Raw genomic sequence first — 15,936 nt, forward strand, 5'->3', positions numbered from 1 at the left:
TGGGCACTATCAAAATGCAACAAAGCATTCACAGTAGTAGGTTTTCTATAAAGTTCCCGTATAATTCTCCCTTCCTGGGCCGTCAATTTAACGTCAAGGAACTCCATAGTTTTATCACCAAAATGGTGTGTGAACAGCATATTGTAGTTGTTATTATCATTCAGGTATGCCACAAAAGACTCAAATTGAGATCTGTCCCCGTCCCAAACTATCAATACATCGTCCACAAAACGCATACATTTCTTTATGTGTTTTATGAAAGGATTAGTAGGACTGTATATGAGATTATCTTCCATATGCGCAAGGAAGAGATTTGCAAAGGTGCAAGCCACAGGAGTCCCCATCGCCACCCCCGCTATTTTGCTGGTACCAAACATGCCCAAATTTAAAGGTGTTATTTTTCAACACAAAGAGCAGAGCCTCTTCTACAAAATTTATCAGTAAATCATCTTCACCGAGCCCCCTCAGCATATCAATAATGACATTGACACCCAAATGCTGTGGTATTCTTGTAAATAAACTTTCAACGTCTAATGACGCCCAGCAAAAAGTGTCTTGCCATTCAAACTGATTTAATTGTGTCACCAGATCCCCTGTGTCCCTCACAAAGGAGGGAATTAATTCTAACAGAGGATGTAGTAACCAGTCAAGGTATGCCGAGAGGGGCTCCGTGAGTGAACCTGAACCGGAGACGATGGGTCTCCCCGGAGGTCTAAATTCAGACTTATGCACCTTTGGTAAAAAATACCAATGTGGCTTTGTAGGGAATAAAGGAAAAAGCTTTTCCGCTCTATTCTTTGTAATGAAACCCAACATCATATGCCTATTCAAAAGGCTACGCAGTTTTTCTTTCAACTTGTTAGTGGGATCACACTCTAATTTCTGATATACATTACTATTATCTAGATGGCGTTTTGCCTCATCCAGATAATATTCCGTGGTCATGAGAACCGTGGCACCACCCTTGTCTGCCTTCCTTATTATCACATTTTTGAGGGATTTAATTTTTTTCAAAGCAGATTTTTCAATATTAGACAAGTTATTTTTCAGCACTGGGTAATTCAAAGCTCTCATATCCTTCATGACAATTTCTTGAAATAAATCAACATTATTGCCTGGAGATATGGGTGGAACAAATGAAGATTTTAAACCCTTTGAAAAACCTGCAGTATCAACTGCATTATTTTTCCCTGCAGGAAAGGGTGCGTTATCTATATCACTATCTGTTAGACTCAGGAGTTGTAGAGCGTCTTTACTGATCTTACTGTATTCCGAACCTTCATATGAAAAGCCCAGGGGGCCACTCTGACACTGCCTTTCATTTTTGGAAGCTTGTGTTGTACCCTGATTAATATTTGCAAAATATACAATCTTACTGACCATCCGCTAGATGAAGCAATGATCTCGATTTTGGAGAAAGGACTGAACTTCTGCATTCCAGAGCCTTTTGATTTAGTGCAATTTGAAGTTGATTTATATAAAGCATGTCGAAAATTACATCTAAAAAAACATTTTGCAAATATTAATCAGGGTACAACACAAGCTTCCAAAAATGAAAGGCAGTGTCAGAGTGGCCCCCTGGGCTTTTCATATGAAGGTTCGGAATACAGTAAGATCAGTAAAGACGCTCTACAACTCCTGAGTCTAACAGATAGTGATATAGATAACGCACCCTTTCCTGCAGGGAAAAATAATGCAGTTGATACTGCAGGTTTTTCAAAGGGTTTAAAATCTTCATTTGTTCCACCCATATCTCCAGGCAATAATGTTGATTTATTTCAAGAAATTGTCATGAAGGATATGAGAGCTTTGAATTACCCAGTGCTGAAAAATAACTTGTCTAATATTGAAAAATCTGCTTTGAAAAAAATTAAATCCCTCAAAAATGTGATAATAAGGAAGGCAGACAAAAGTGGTGCCACGGTTCTCATGACCACGGAATATTATCTGGATGAGGCAAAACGCCATCTAGATAATAGTAATGTATATCAGAAATTAGAGTGTGATCCCACTAACAAGTTGAAAGAAAAACTGCGTAGCCTTTTGAATAGGCATATGATGTTGGGTTTCATTACAAAGAATAGAGCGGAAAAGCTTTTTCCTTTATTCCCTACAAAGCCACATTGGTATTTTTTACCAAAGGTGCATAAGTCTAAATTTAGACCTCCGGGGAGACCCATCGTCTCCGGTTCAGGTTCACTCACGGAGCCCCTCTCGGCATACCTTGATTGGTTATTACATCCCCTATTAAAAATAATTCCCTCCTTTGTGAAGGACACAGGGGATCTGGTGACACAATTAAATCATTTTGAATGGCAAGACACTTTTTGCTGGGCGTCATTAGACGTTGAAAGTTTATTTACAAGAATACCACAGCATTTGGGTGTCAATGTCATTATTGATATGCTGAGGGGGCTCGGTGAAGATGATTTACTGATAAATTTTGTAGAAGAGGCTCTGCTCTTTGTGTTGAAAAATAACACCTTTAAATTTGGGTATGTTTGGTACCAGCAAAATAGCGGGGGTGGCGATGGGGACTCCTGTGGCTTGCACCTTTGCAAATCTCTTCCTTGCGCATATGGAAGATAATCTCATATACAGTCCTACTAATCCTTTCATAAAACACATAAAGAAATGTATGCGTTTTGTGGACGATGTATTGATAGTTTGGGACGGGGACAGATCTCAATTTGAGTCTTTTGTGGCATACCTGAATGATAATAACAACTACAATATGCTGTTCACACACCATTTTGGTGATAAAACTATGGAGTTCCTTGACGTTAAATTGACGGCCCAGAAAGGGAGAATTATACGGGAACTTTATAGAAAACCTACTACTGTGAATGCTTTGTTGCATTTTGATAGTGCCCATCCGACTCATGTATTGAGATCTGTTCCCTTCAGTCAATTTTTAAGGCTGAATAGGATCACGAATAATCCCGATGCTTTTGTGACACAGACGAACGATCTCAAGCAAAGATTTTTAGAAAGGGGGTATCCCTCTAATCTTATCAATTCAATGCAGAAACAAGCTGAAAGTAAGATTCAACATGAGAAAAATATTTCCTGTTTAAATCGGGGTATTACACCTGTTAAAAAAATGAATCGATTCATCTTTAACTTCAAATATGGCCCGATGGATCGGATGATCAAAACAATCATAAATAAAAATTGGCACATAATTGAAGGAGTATCAGAACTTAGGGAAATGGCCCTCAATAAACCCCTAATAACGCATAGAAGATGTAAAAATATTGGTGATATTTTAGTCAAGAAACGGTATATACCTCCTAAAACCTGGCTACACCAGGTGGGTCCTACAGGTAATCACAGATGTGGAAACTGTTCATTTTGCAGTTTTCACATGACGGGCAATTCTTTTGTAATTGGTGGCCATTCACATTATGTGCGGCATTTGATAACCTGTAGGACTAAAATGGTCGTTTACGTGATTTTTTGCCCGTGCCAATATTTTTACATTGGGAAGACGATACGGCAGCTCTTTGTAAGATTTAGAGAGCATAGGAACTCCATTCATAGTGGAATAGGGGCAACTAGGTTAATCAACCATATAAGAGAATTTCATAATTCTGATTGCAATGTATTATCCTTTGCAGGGATAGAATTGGTTGACTAAACACACACTTGACATCGAATTATCGGCCAAGAATGAAGTGAGTTCACACAATATTATCTATGAAAATTATTTTATTATTAATAAACTTAAAATTACACTTTCAAACAAGAGAGCCACCAGGGGGCGCAAGATTCCAGATTGTCTACATGTCATATCAATCCTATGTATACATATATAACATATCAGATTGAATCCAAAAACACCGGATAATTGTACTCAATATTTATACATAAATGCTTATTTAAGTCATGAAATTATATCCAATGTCTGTTTATATCAACTGACAGAATATAACAAGGAATAATTGTAAACAGTACTAAGTGTGTAATAAGAAATAATTGAAAGCAGTCCTCAATTAATCATTATGACATATATGGCTGCTTTCAGTGCTTATATAAATATTGCTGCCCAATACATAAACACCTAGACCTTCTTTGCCTTCATCAGCGTGAAAATGAGGTAAAATCATAAAGACAAACCCCCTAACATTAAATTTGGGGCTGTCACACATACAGCTGAGCTGTCCATCAATACATTAAATCAGCATCCACTGACTTGTATGGACTGCCACTCAGCTGCTGTGTCTCCGTCTTCGATTGACACTGAACCCCCACAGAATCACGCTGATGATGCACGGGCATCAATGCCAAATAGGTAGTAAAATGTATACCAGGGCAACCAGAGATAACAACCGTTACACAACAAGGTACTTGCATTACATATTCAACAGGTAGAGTTATAGAATAGATACTTACATTGACTAATTTGTCTGGTCATGCACCCCGCCACCCCTGACGTACGTTTCGCCGCTGCTTTCTCAAAAGGGGGCGTGTCAGGGTGGGGAACGTCCGTGCTTATATAGTGCAAACCAGCCGGGTAATTACCGCGTCTCATACAAATGACGTCCATACACGTGCGAGCTATTTCCGGTTTGTGTCGGCGCATGATATTGATTCTGCTTCCCTCATTACAAGGGACTTCCGGACTGCGCGCGCTGACCCGCAAGCGTCATCACGCTCTAGGTCACATGATGCGCGCACGTCATGAAGTCCGAGGGGCAGAAAACAGTACATGCGCACTGCCGGATTAGTATAATCTATCTATCGCTGTGCATTTACCGCCACGTATAGAGGCACATATATAGATTTAAAGTATAACACTGCATTAGAGATCTACATTATACGGAGGGTGGCCGATGCAGTATCGAAGATTATCACTGTATATCAAACCCTGTTATAACGAAACATTAAGTTTATTTAATTCTAAGGGCTGCATCCACGATCCTCCTGTACACTACAGATCTCAACCAAAACAGGACAATCTACAGATTACCACCACTGAACCTTATCATATATAAATATATTATCAACAATCCTCAAAATAAGCATTAAATATAGTCTCATGGATTTAATCCGGAAAAAATTATCCACCTTACATCAGACATTTTACAAGCATTATTTCTGGTGTAACTTTCAATTCTCTTATGGTAACTACAATATCATTTATTCGAATACAGCTACACTCATATAACAAATATTAAATATTACAGCAATATCTCACATATATGAAACATTATATTATTGTATTTCGACAGTTCTCTCCTCGTCGCTTATTTCTTAGTTAGTCCTTGTTATTGTTGTTCCTCAAGGTCTCAACATCACCTCCGATCTTATAGATTCATCCTATTATGCATCAACCTATTCTCGTCAGTTATATGCAGTGTATAGCATCAGTTCCTTGGCTGGAAAAATAAATAAGGTGAATTAAAACCAATTACAAAAGACACTTAAAAACATAACCCACACCTTAAAAACAACCACAGAGTCTTGCAGGTATACACAATCTTATTCCTGCCTATTAATGAGCCAACATATACATCAATCTCTATATCAGGATTTCTAAATTTTCGTTATAACAGGGTTTGATATACAGTGATAATCTTCGATACTGCATCGGCCACCCTCCGTATAATGTAGATCTCTAATGCAGTGTTATACTTTAAATCTATATATGTGCCTCTATACGTGGCGGTAAATGCACAGCGATAGATAGATTATACTAATCCGGCAGTGCGCATGTACTGTTTTCTGCCCCTCGGACTTCATGACAAGCGCATCATGTGACCTAGAGCGTGATGACGCTTGCGGGTCAGCGCGCGCAGTCCGGAAGTCCCTTGTAATGAGGGAAGCAGAATCAATATCATGCGCCGACACAAACCGGAAATAGCTCGCACGTGTATGGACGTCATTTGTATGAGACGCGGTAATTACCCGGCTGGTTTGCACTATATAAGCACGGACGTTCCCCACCCTGACACGCCCCCTTTTGAGAAAGCAGCGGCGAAACGTACGTCAGGGGTGGCGGGGTGCATGACCAGACAAATTAGTCAATGTAAGTATCTATTCTATAACTCTACCTGTTGAATATGTAATGCAAGTACCTTGTTGTGTAACGGTTGTTATCTCTGGTTGCCCTGGTATACATTTTACTACCTATTTGGCATTGATGCCCGTGCATCATCAGCGTGATTCTGTGGGGGTTCAGTGTCAATCGAAGACGGAGACACAGCAGCTGAGTGGCAGTCCATACAAGTCAGTGGATGCTGATTTAATGTATTGATGGACAGCTCAGCTGTATGTGTGACAGCCCCAAATTTAATGTTAGGGGGTTTGTCTTTATGATTTACCTCATTTTCACGCTGATGAAGGCAAAGAAGGTCTAGGTGTTTATGTATTGGGCAGCAATATTTATATAAGCACTGAAAGCAGCCATATATGTCATAATGATTAATTGAGGACTGCTTTCAATTATTTCTTATTACACACTTAGTACTGTTTACAATTATTCCTTGTTATATTCTGTCAGTTGATATAAACAGACATTGGATATAATTTCATGACTTAAATAAGCATTTATGTATAAATATTGAGTACAATTATCCGGTGTTTTTGGATTCAATCTGATATGTTATATATGTATACATAGGATTGATATGACATGTAGACAATCTGGAATCTTGCGCCCCCCTGGTGGCTCTCTTGTTTGAAAGTGTAATTTTAAGTTTATTAATAATAAAATAATTTTCATAGATAATATTGTGTGAACTCACTTCATTCTTGGCCGATAATTCGATGTCAAGTGTGTGTTTAGTCTAATTGTATAGAAGTGATTATAAGGAAGTGGACTTTGGTGATTAATTGTTGTTTCTGTTTAATAACAGTGTGTCCAAATTATTCATTAATATGGATTTTAAAGCCAAGGAAACACTTTGGTTATCCAAAGCTAATGAATTATTCAAACAGGGAGCCCCATCTGTCGTTTTGGAGAAATCCACAGATAACAAAGAGCATTTAAGACAACACAAAAATCTACTGCATAAAAAAGTTAAATTATGGTGTAACAAAACATCATTAATGAATTATTACTCCCAGAAAATCATTCCACGTGGCCTCAGGATACAAGTCTATCCATCATTTGACTTACATAATGAAATTTTGATTGATAGATGGAAAAAAGCAGCCGAGACATGCTCTTTGGAATTTATTCAGATTATTATTGACAATAATCTCGTATCTCTCAAAAAAATTGATGAGGAGATTGAAGCGTTGATGGAAACAATAAAAAAAGATATGGCATTAGACCAACTTAATAAATATATGAATGAGGTCGAGAAAGAACTGGACAAATGGGAACGAGATTAGTCAGGGTAAAATGAAGAAATATCAAAGAGACTTGGGAGATTTTGAAAATAATAAAATTTACAGATGGCAGTTGAAAGGCAATATGCCACACAAAACAAAGGTCCTGACAAATCAATCTGGGAATAATAATAATACATCTGTATCAGATAGTTATGCATCGTCCAGTGATATGGAAGATGCAGGAGATATTTTTCAGAGAACACGTGCCAAATACAGAGGAGGAAACAAGTACCATGACATCTTTAAACATCCTAGTGAACAACACAAGAAACGGGACCAATACAAGGTAATTAACCTTTCCGAATATGAACTGACTCCAATACAGTTGGGGGTTATAGAAAAAGGTCTGACCTTTTCCCCCTCTCAGCCTCTTGACAAATTTGTTGCTGTGAAGGATATTCATCTCTTTTCACGGAAATTGATACTCCGCCGGTTACATTCGAGAACTTGCGGTAGTGAGATATTTGATACTGAGGCTGAGAGGGAGGCTTTAGACGCTTTAGAATCGTTGGCCTTGGAAAGTGAGGAAAAGGTAACTAACAAGTTCCCTATTCATTTGTGGGGCAAATCCAAAAATTTTCCATCTCTTTCAATCTGCCCAGCGGTAGAAATTTTCACCAGACTTGTAATTAGTGATATTGAGCAAATGCCTTTTAAAAACTTTTCTTTAAAACCTAATTTAACAGTGAATGAGAGAGAGGCGTTAAAAGATCTTAGCCAAATACCAGGGGTTGTATTTAAGCCCGCTGATAAAGGCGGAAACCTTGTGGTTTGGCCATCGGCCCTTTATGAAAAACAGGCATACAAGCTACTGGATGATGTAAAGTGTTACAAGATCTTGCCCAGTAATCCAACTGCTCAGTATCAGGACAGATTGGTGGAAATTTTGGAGCGGGCTTTTGAGGATGGATTGATACCATTAAAGTTTTTGGAGGCAGTTAAGAAGTTACATCCACGCCTACCCACAATGTATCTGATCCCTAAGATACATAAAAACCCGAGTGATCCACCAGGAAGGCCTATTATATCAGGCAATGGGAGTCTCTGTGAATTAGTCTCTGTCACCATTGACCACTTCCTCAAACCCATTGTTGCTACGTTGCCGTCGTATATTAAGGACACCACGGCGGCTTTGCGGAGGATTGGCAACGTGCACGTGGATGAGGGAGTGGTCATGGTGACGGCAGACGTTGAGTAATTATACACTTCGATTCGTCACAGGGATGGCCTTAGGGCTGTGGAGTGGTTCCTCCGCACTAGTAGTCTTGACGCATCCACTGCTGAACTGTTACTGACACTGCTGGAGTTTGTATTAAGACATAATTTTTTTACTTTTAATAAAAAAATTTATTTACAGTTACAAGGAACTGCGATGGGGGCCTCATGTGCCCCCTCTTATGCTAATTTATTTTTGGGCTTTTGGGAAAGAAAAATTTTTTTGGGTGAAGATATACCAGCAGTGTCAAAGGTTCAGGAGTGGATGCGCTATATAGATGATGTGTGGTTTTTGTGGGTGGGGTCTAATGAGGAGTTAGATATGTTCATGGCCGATCTAAACAACAATGAACAAAATATCAAATTAACCTATAAAAGCGGTACCCAACTGGAATTCCTTGACATCATGGTTAATATTGATGTCAATGGAGAGATTGTTACAGACATGTACCGCAAACCTACTGCTACGAATTCCCTGCTCCATGCGTCTTCCTCACATCTGCCCTCAACTATTCGAGGGATACCAGGAGGGCAGTTCTTAAGGGCGAGAAGATTGTGCTCTACCATGGATAATTTTAAAAAACAAGCAGGTGACATAGCTCGTAGGTTTGCGGAGCGTGGATATAGTCAGAGAAATATAAAAAACGGATACGGTAAGGCCCTTCGATGTAATAGAGATGATTTGTTGTACGGAACCCGTGTTAAACAAAATAAGACTATTGAAGGTACGACTCGCATTGTTACTACGTATAATTCAAGATGGAGTGAGTTAAAAACCATCATTAACAGACATTGGGGAGTATTGATGATGGATCCGATTCTGAAGAAGGAATTGTCCCAGACACCATTGATGGTGGCAAGAAGGTCGCGTAATTTACGCGACATTCTTGTTCACAGTCACTATGAAAACAAGCCTACCACAAAATCCTTTATGGGTAACTCCCTCAACGGTTTTTTTCCATGTGGCCTGTGTAAGGCGTGCGGTAACTGTGTGAAAACTAAGAAATTCAAAAATTTTGATGGGTCAAGAATATATGATATACGTAAGACACTGAATTGTTCATCTAGTGGCATCATATATCAAGCCGAATGTCTTTGTGCAAAGATCTATATTGGTCTAACGACAAGAGAATTTAAGGTTCGTGCTCTGGAACATCTTAAGGACATTCGAAATGCAAAGACAGCTAAAGACCCATCAGTATTGAAAACACTGCCGCGCCACTTCCACCGGTTTCATGGATGTAACCCTAGAGGGTTAAAATTTTGTGTTATTGATCAGATCAATTTGGGCCCGAGGGGAGGTGATTTAGGCCTTGCCCTAGCAAGGCTAGAATGTAAATGGATCTATCGATTAGGTTCCATGGCCCCTCAGGGGCTCAATGAAAGCAGTGGGTTTGGCTCCTTTTTGTGATTCCATCTCCCCCTTAATTCCTTTCCTTTTTCCTTTTCCCCCCCTTCCCGTTTCCCCCCCCCCCTTTCCCTCATCCATGTCCTCCCCCCGTCCCCCTTTCCTTTTCCCTCCTCTCTTCCCCCCCCCCCCTCCCCCTCCCCTTCTTTCCTCTCTCTCCCTCCATGGTTTGTTATGTGAGTAACATATGTAGTGGAAGGGTAATATCTCCGAATGAAAATTTATAAATCCTGATATAGAGATTGATGTATATGTTGGCTCATTAATAGGCAGGAATAAGATTGTGTATACCTGCAAGACTCTGTGGTTGTTTTTAAGGTGTGGGTTATGTTTTTAAGTGTCTTTTGTAATTGGTTTTAATTCACCTTATTTATTTTTCCAGCCAAGGAACTGATGCTATACACTGCATATAACTGACGAGAATAGGTTGATGCATAATAGGATGAATCTATAAGATCGGAGGTGATGTTGAGACCTTGAGGAACAACAATAACAAGGACTAACTAAGAAATAAGCGACGAGGAGAGAACTGTCGAAATACAATAATATAATGTTTCATATATGTGAGATATTGCTGTAATATTTAATATTTGTTATATGAGTGTAGCTGTATTCGAATAAATGATATTGTAGTTACCATAAGAGAATTGAAAGTTACACCAGAAATAATGCTTGTAAAATGTCTGATGTAAGGTGGATAATTTTTTCCGGATTAAATCCATGAGACTATATTTAATGCTTATTTTGAGGATTGTTGATAATATATTTATATATGATAAGGTTCAGTGGTGGTAATCTGTAGATTGTCCTGTTTTGGTTGAGATCTGTAGTGTACAGGAGGATCGTGGATGCAGCCCTTAGAATTAAATAAACTTAATGTTTCGTTATAACAGGGTTTGATATACAGTGATAATCTTCGATACTGCATCGGCCACCCTCCGTATAATGTAGATCTCTAATGCAGTGTTATACTTTAAATCTATATATGTGCCTCTATACGTGGCGGTAAATGCACAGCGATAGATAGATTATACTAATCCGGCAGTGCGCATGTACTGTTTTCTGCCCCTCGGACTTCATGACGTGCGCGCATCATGTGACCTAGAGCGTGATGACGCTTGCGGGTCAGCGCGCGCAGTCCGGAAGTCCCTTGTAATGAGGGAAGCAGAATCAATATCATGCGCCGACACAAACCGGAAATAGCTCGCACGTGTATGGACGTCATTTGTATGAGACACGGTAATTACCCGGCTGGTTTGCACTATATAAGCACGGACGTTCCCCACCCTGACACGCCCCCTTTTGAGAAAGCAGCGGCGAAACGTACGTCAGGGGTGGCGGGGTGCATGACCAGACAAATTAGTCAATGTAAGTATCTATTCTATAACTCTACCTGTTGAATATGTAATGCAAGTACCTTGTTGTGTAACGGTTGTTATCTCTGGTTGCCCTGGTATACATTTTACTACCTATTTGGCATTGATGCCCGTGCATCATCAGCGTGATTCTGTGGGGGTTCAGTGTCAATCGAAGACGGAGACACAGCAGCTGAGTGGCAGTCCATACAAGTCAGTGGATGCTGATTTAATGTATTGATGGACAGCTCAGCTGTATGTGTGACAGCCCCAAATTTAATGTTAGGGGGTTTGTCTTTATGATTTACCTCATTTTCACGCTGATGAAGGCAAAGAAGGTCTAGGTGTTTATGTATTGGGCAGCAATATTTATATAAGCACTGAAAGCAGCCATATATGTCATAATGATTAATTGAGGACTGCTTTCAATTATTTCTTATTACACACTTAGTACTGTTTACAATTATTCCTTGTTATATTCTGTCAGTTGATATAAACAGACATTGGATATAATTTCATGACTTAAATAAGCATTTATGTATAAATATTGAGTACAATTATCCGGTGTTTTTGGATTCAATCTGATATGTTATATATGTATACATAGGATTGATATGACATGTAGACAATCTGGAATCTTGCGCCCCCCTGGTGGCTCTCTTGTTTGAAAGTGTAATTTTAAGTTTATTAATAATAAAATAATTTTCATAGATAATATTGTGTGAACTCACTTCATTCTTGGCCGATAATTCGATGTCAAGTGTGTGTTTAGTCTAATTGTATAGAAGTGATTATAAGGAAGTGGACTTTGGTGATTAATAGAATTGGTTGAGCCTAACGCTAGGGGAGGTGATACGCATAAAATGCTATTAAGAAAAGAGGCTGAATTTATTATGAGATTCAACGCAACAGGCCCTCTAGGGTTAAATGATAAAAATGACCTTAGTGTGTTTCTAGGTTGATTTATGAGGCATTTGGCTTCTTCCATGTATATTTATATATGTTTGCTGAAAATTGTTGCTGAAATTCAAGTATTGTATGTATATTCTTTGTTTTTAACATATGTTTTAATTATTTGACATCAACCACAAAAAAAAAAAAAAAGAAAAAAAAAAAAATTTTTTTTTTTTTTTTTTGGATGTGGATAAAAAGGATATGATGTCATACCTAATCAGACCAGCTGAAGCACCGGACAGGTGCGAAACGGCCGTCGTCTGCTACAGCGCACACTCCCTCTCCCCACCAGCCCTCTCCGCACATGTAACCTCCGCTGTTTAAATAAACAGTTTTTCTGCACAGCAATTTAACCGGTGAGTGTTATACTTTTTCTACTTTGCATTGCAAGATTTGTTATCTATTAATATAAGCACCCCGGTGTTTGCTTCCAGCCTCTGAATACAGGACTTTCTTTGTAATGGACAAATAGGCTTGTTGAATACTGAGTAGTGCCCTGGAATTCCTCCCTTTTTCTGAATGAACATAGCAATACATCATCTGCAAAGGCCAGCATATTGATGCTAGAATGGCCGCCCTTCACTCCCTGGAACTCTGCTGGCAAGGTTTGTAATGTTCCTAGAAGTGGATCTAAGGCCAGGTTACATAATAACGGTGAGAGCCGGCGTCCCTGACGCGTTCCCCTCTGTACAGTAAAAGATTGAGATGGCGCATTGTTTATGGACAGATAAGATCTTGGGTCCTTGTAAATCGTTTGCATTGTTTCGCCAAACCAGGGACCAAATGTTCGTCTATCAAGAAGGCCATACAGATAGCCCCAGGAGACCCTATCGAAGGCCTTGGCCGCCTCCAATCCTACAATGATGTTCTTGGAGAGTCGGCTCACCCCCTTTTACTGGATAAATGTGAGATAATGAATAGAAGACGTCTCCATGTGACACTGTCATGGTTGCTTCCCCCGCGTCTCCATGTGACACTGTCATGGTTGCTTCCCCCGCGTCTCCATGTGACACTGTCATGGTTGCTTCCCCCGCGTCTCCATATGACACTGTCATGGTTGCTTCCCCCACGTCTCCATGTGACACTGTCATGGTTGCTTCCCCCGCGTCTCCATGTGACACTGTCATGGTTGCTTCCCCCGCGTCTCCATGTGACACTGTCATGATTGCTTCTGTGTCGCCCTGGGCAAGCCAGGGGACACAGATAACAACACACACGCACCCCACATTCCCTGTAGGTACACCAGCTAACCCACAAATCCTTGTTGCCTTCCTCCAGGAGTCTGATGATGCACACCAGGGGGTGGGCCAGGCGGTTGGCTCCGCCCACCGAGGGGCTCACAACTCTGGAGGCAGGAAGTAACCAGGCAGAGGAGCTCAGGAGATAGCTCAGGGAGGAGCAGGAGTGAGGAGCTAAGAGAGAGTCGAGCCCAGGCAGGGCAAGAGTGAAGGAGTAGTCTAGACAGGGTTAGAGTAAACAGCTAAGTGAAAGTGAAGGAAGAAAGCAGTAAAGAAAGAAAGCCTGAAGTTAGTCTGTGGCTGTGTGCCCAGACGGAGTCAGCAAGGTCAGCAGACAGTGGTGAAGATCTGCAGTGGGACTGTCTGGAGGTTGCTGGAAGGGCCACGGAGGCTGTGTGTATCCGGGGGTCTGGAGCAGTATACAAAGGGCAGTCAGCACCAGAGCAGGGGCTTTCGGATCCCAGCAAGGCTTGGAGTCGCTGTAAATTGCTAAATCCGTTAGTGAAGGGGACGTAGATCCCCCAACAAGCAAGTCCTGATTGACGGCAAAGGTCCAACCACAATGGGGAAACACCGCCACCGCCAAGGCACCAGTTTCCCAGGGCCGGCGCCTGCGGGCAAAGTGTGGAGCTCCTCCGGCACAGATTGCAGTCGGGGAGCGGGTAACCGGTGGGAATCCACCGCTACCAAACAGACATTTCAAAGGTGCAGGGAAGAGACCGTCACCGCTAACTGCAGGGAACCGCAGCACCGTGAACCGTCCGAGGGACCCGTCCAACCAGCCGTTTGTTTACCGAGAACTGTGTCGTGTTTACTGGCTGAGTGAGTACCTCAGTGCCGCAAGGCACAGCGCTGCCCCTGCGCCCCTGCACCCCACTGGGCCCCGGGATCACCAACCCCTACCCACGGAGGGGCAACACAACAACTGGCTGCTCCACATCACCATCCCCGGGATCCCCACATTGAGCAGCGGTGGTGAAATCACCACAACCGTGGGTGGCGTCACGAACTATAACAATCCCCACACCCAACCACAAAACCCCCCTTTCACTCACGGGCAAGGAGTGTCGCTCGAGAAACCCCGGGATCCGGCCTACAGCTCGAGCCACCAGGAGCAGCTGCCGGACCCGAGCAGAAGGGGTGAGCGCGGTGTGCTGACACCCTCCTCCCCGCCCGCGACAACTTGGCGTCACGAACAGGATTCTACCGCTCTGCCGTCAGGTGGAGGTGCGCCTTGTTACCGCCGGAGGCATCCGGCAGGAAAATTTCAGAAGCCGCCATCTTTGGCGCGAAAAGTTCCCGCTCGAGCGTCTTCTCGAGCAGTAGAGGCGCGAAGGCCAAAACCCCGCCCCGAGAGAGGAGGGGCCGGAAAGAGCTAAGGGGGACGCGATGGCGGCTGGACGCATGTAGCTGCGGCTATAAAAGCAGGGACGCCAGGACCTTGCGAGAATACCGTTCCTGGAAGCAAACAGTGAAGACACCATGTGGATGCCGTCCCGCGACACCGTACCCCCCGCGCCTGGAACCGCGGCGTGGGTGGAGATCCGGACCGCGCAGCTCTATCAACGGCTGCAGGTGAAGATGCAGCTCCTCATGGAGGAGTGGGAGGCCGACATGGCGGACGTTGTAGCCACCGTGCGGAGACGCGAGGAGGAGGCGGAGAAAGGGAGGGTGAGTGACCCACGTCCCGATGCCCTTGCAGGGCCGGTCATCGCGGCTGTGGGGCCCGGTCTAAGCCCTCTCCCCCCGTTGCCTCCCTCGCCACCCATCTCGGAGGTCGTGACCCCGCCACTAGGCCCGCTACCACCGCAACCAGTAGCGATACCCAGCCCGTCCGCCCCAGCGGACCGACCTGTAGCCGGAGCCCGTAACAAACCGGAGGCATTACCTTGGAAGGCCCCGAAGATTGTGCCAGAGACAGTCCCCAAGCAGTTTCCCGAGCCGGAGCCGACGACCCGCTCCGAGCCGAAGGCCCGGCTGCGGAAAGCCCCTGTGCCCATCCCCCACACCTCGGCTGAGGTGGCGCCGGGTTGTTGCTGCAAGGCAGCGCCCAAGGCCATGACACCGCGGGATACGCTACCCACCTTCCTGACAGTGGGTAACGTGCTGGATGTCCCGCGGGGCTCAACCCGTGCGCCGGAGCTGGCAGCAGCGCCATACTGGGACAGGGAGCCGACAAAGCTGGGCCTGGAGATCGCGGAGAGGGAGAGAAGGAAAGCCGAGCTGGTGGCCCGAGCCATTCGGGAAAAGGAAAACCTGCGGCAAGCGACCTTCCGTGTCCGGGGCCCGTTCTACGAGGGGCAGGTGAGGCGGTTTGATGTCCGCCGGGGCTACGGATTCATATACGAACCGGGCCTGGAGGCCGAGGTGTTTGTGGCCCGGCGGGACGTGAATGCCCATCTGCCCGAGGAGCATCCTGGCCGCA

This window comes from Anomaloglossus baeobatrachus, unplaced genomic scaffold (genome assembly GCF_048569485.1).
Source record: "Anomaloglossus baeobatrachus isolate aAnoBae1 unplaced genomic scaffold, aAnoBae1.hap1 Scaffold_2804, whole genome shotgun sequence".
Classification (NCBI taxonomy): domain Eukaryota; kingdom Metazoa; phylum Chordata; class Amphibia; order Anura; family Aromobatidae; genus Anomaloglossus; species Anomaloglossus baeobatrachus.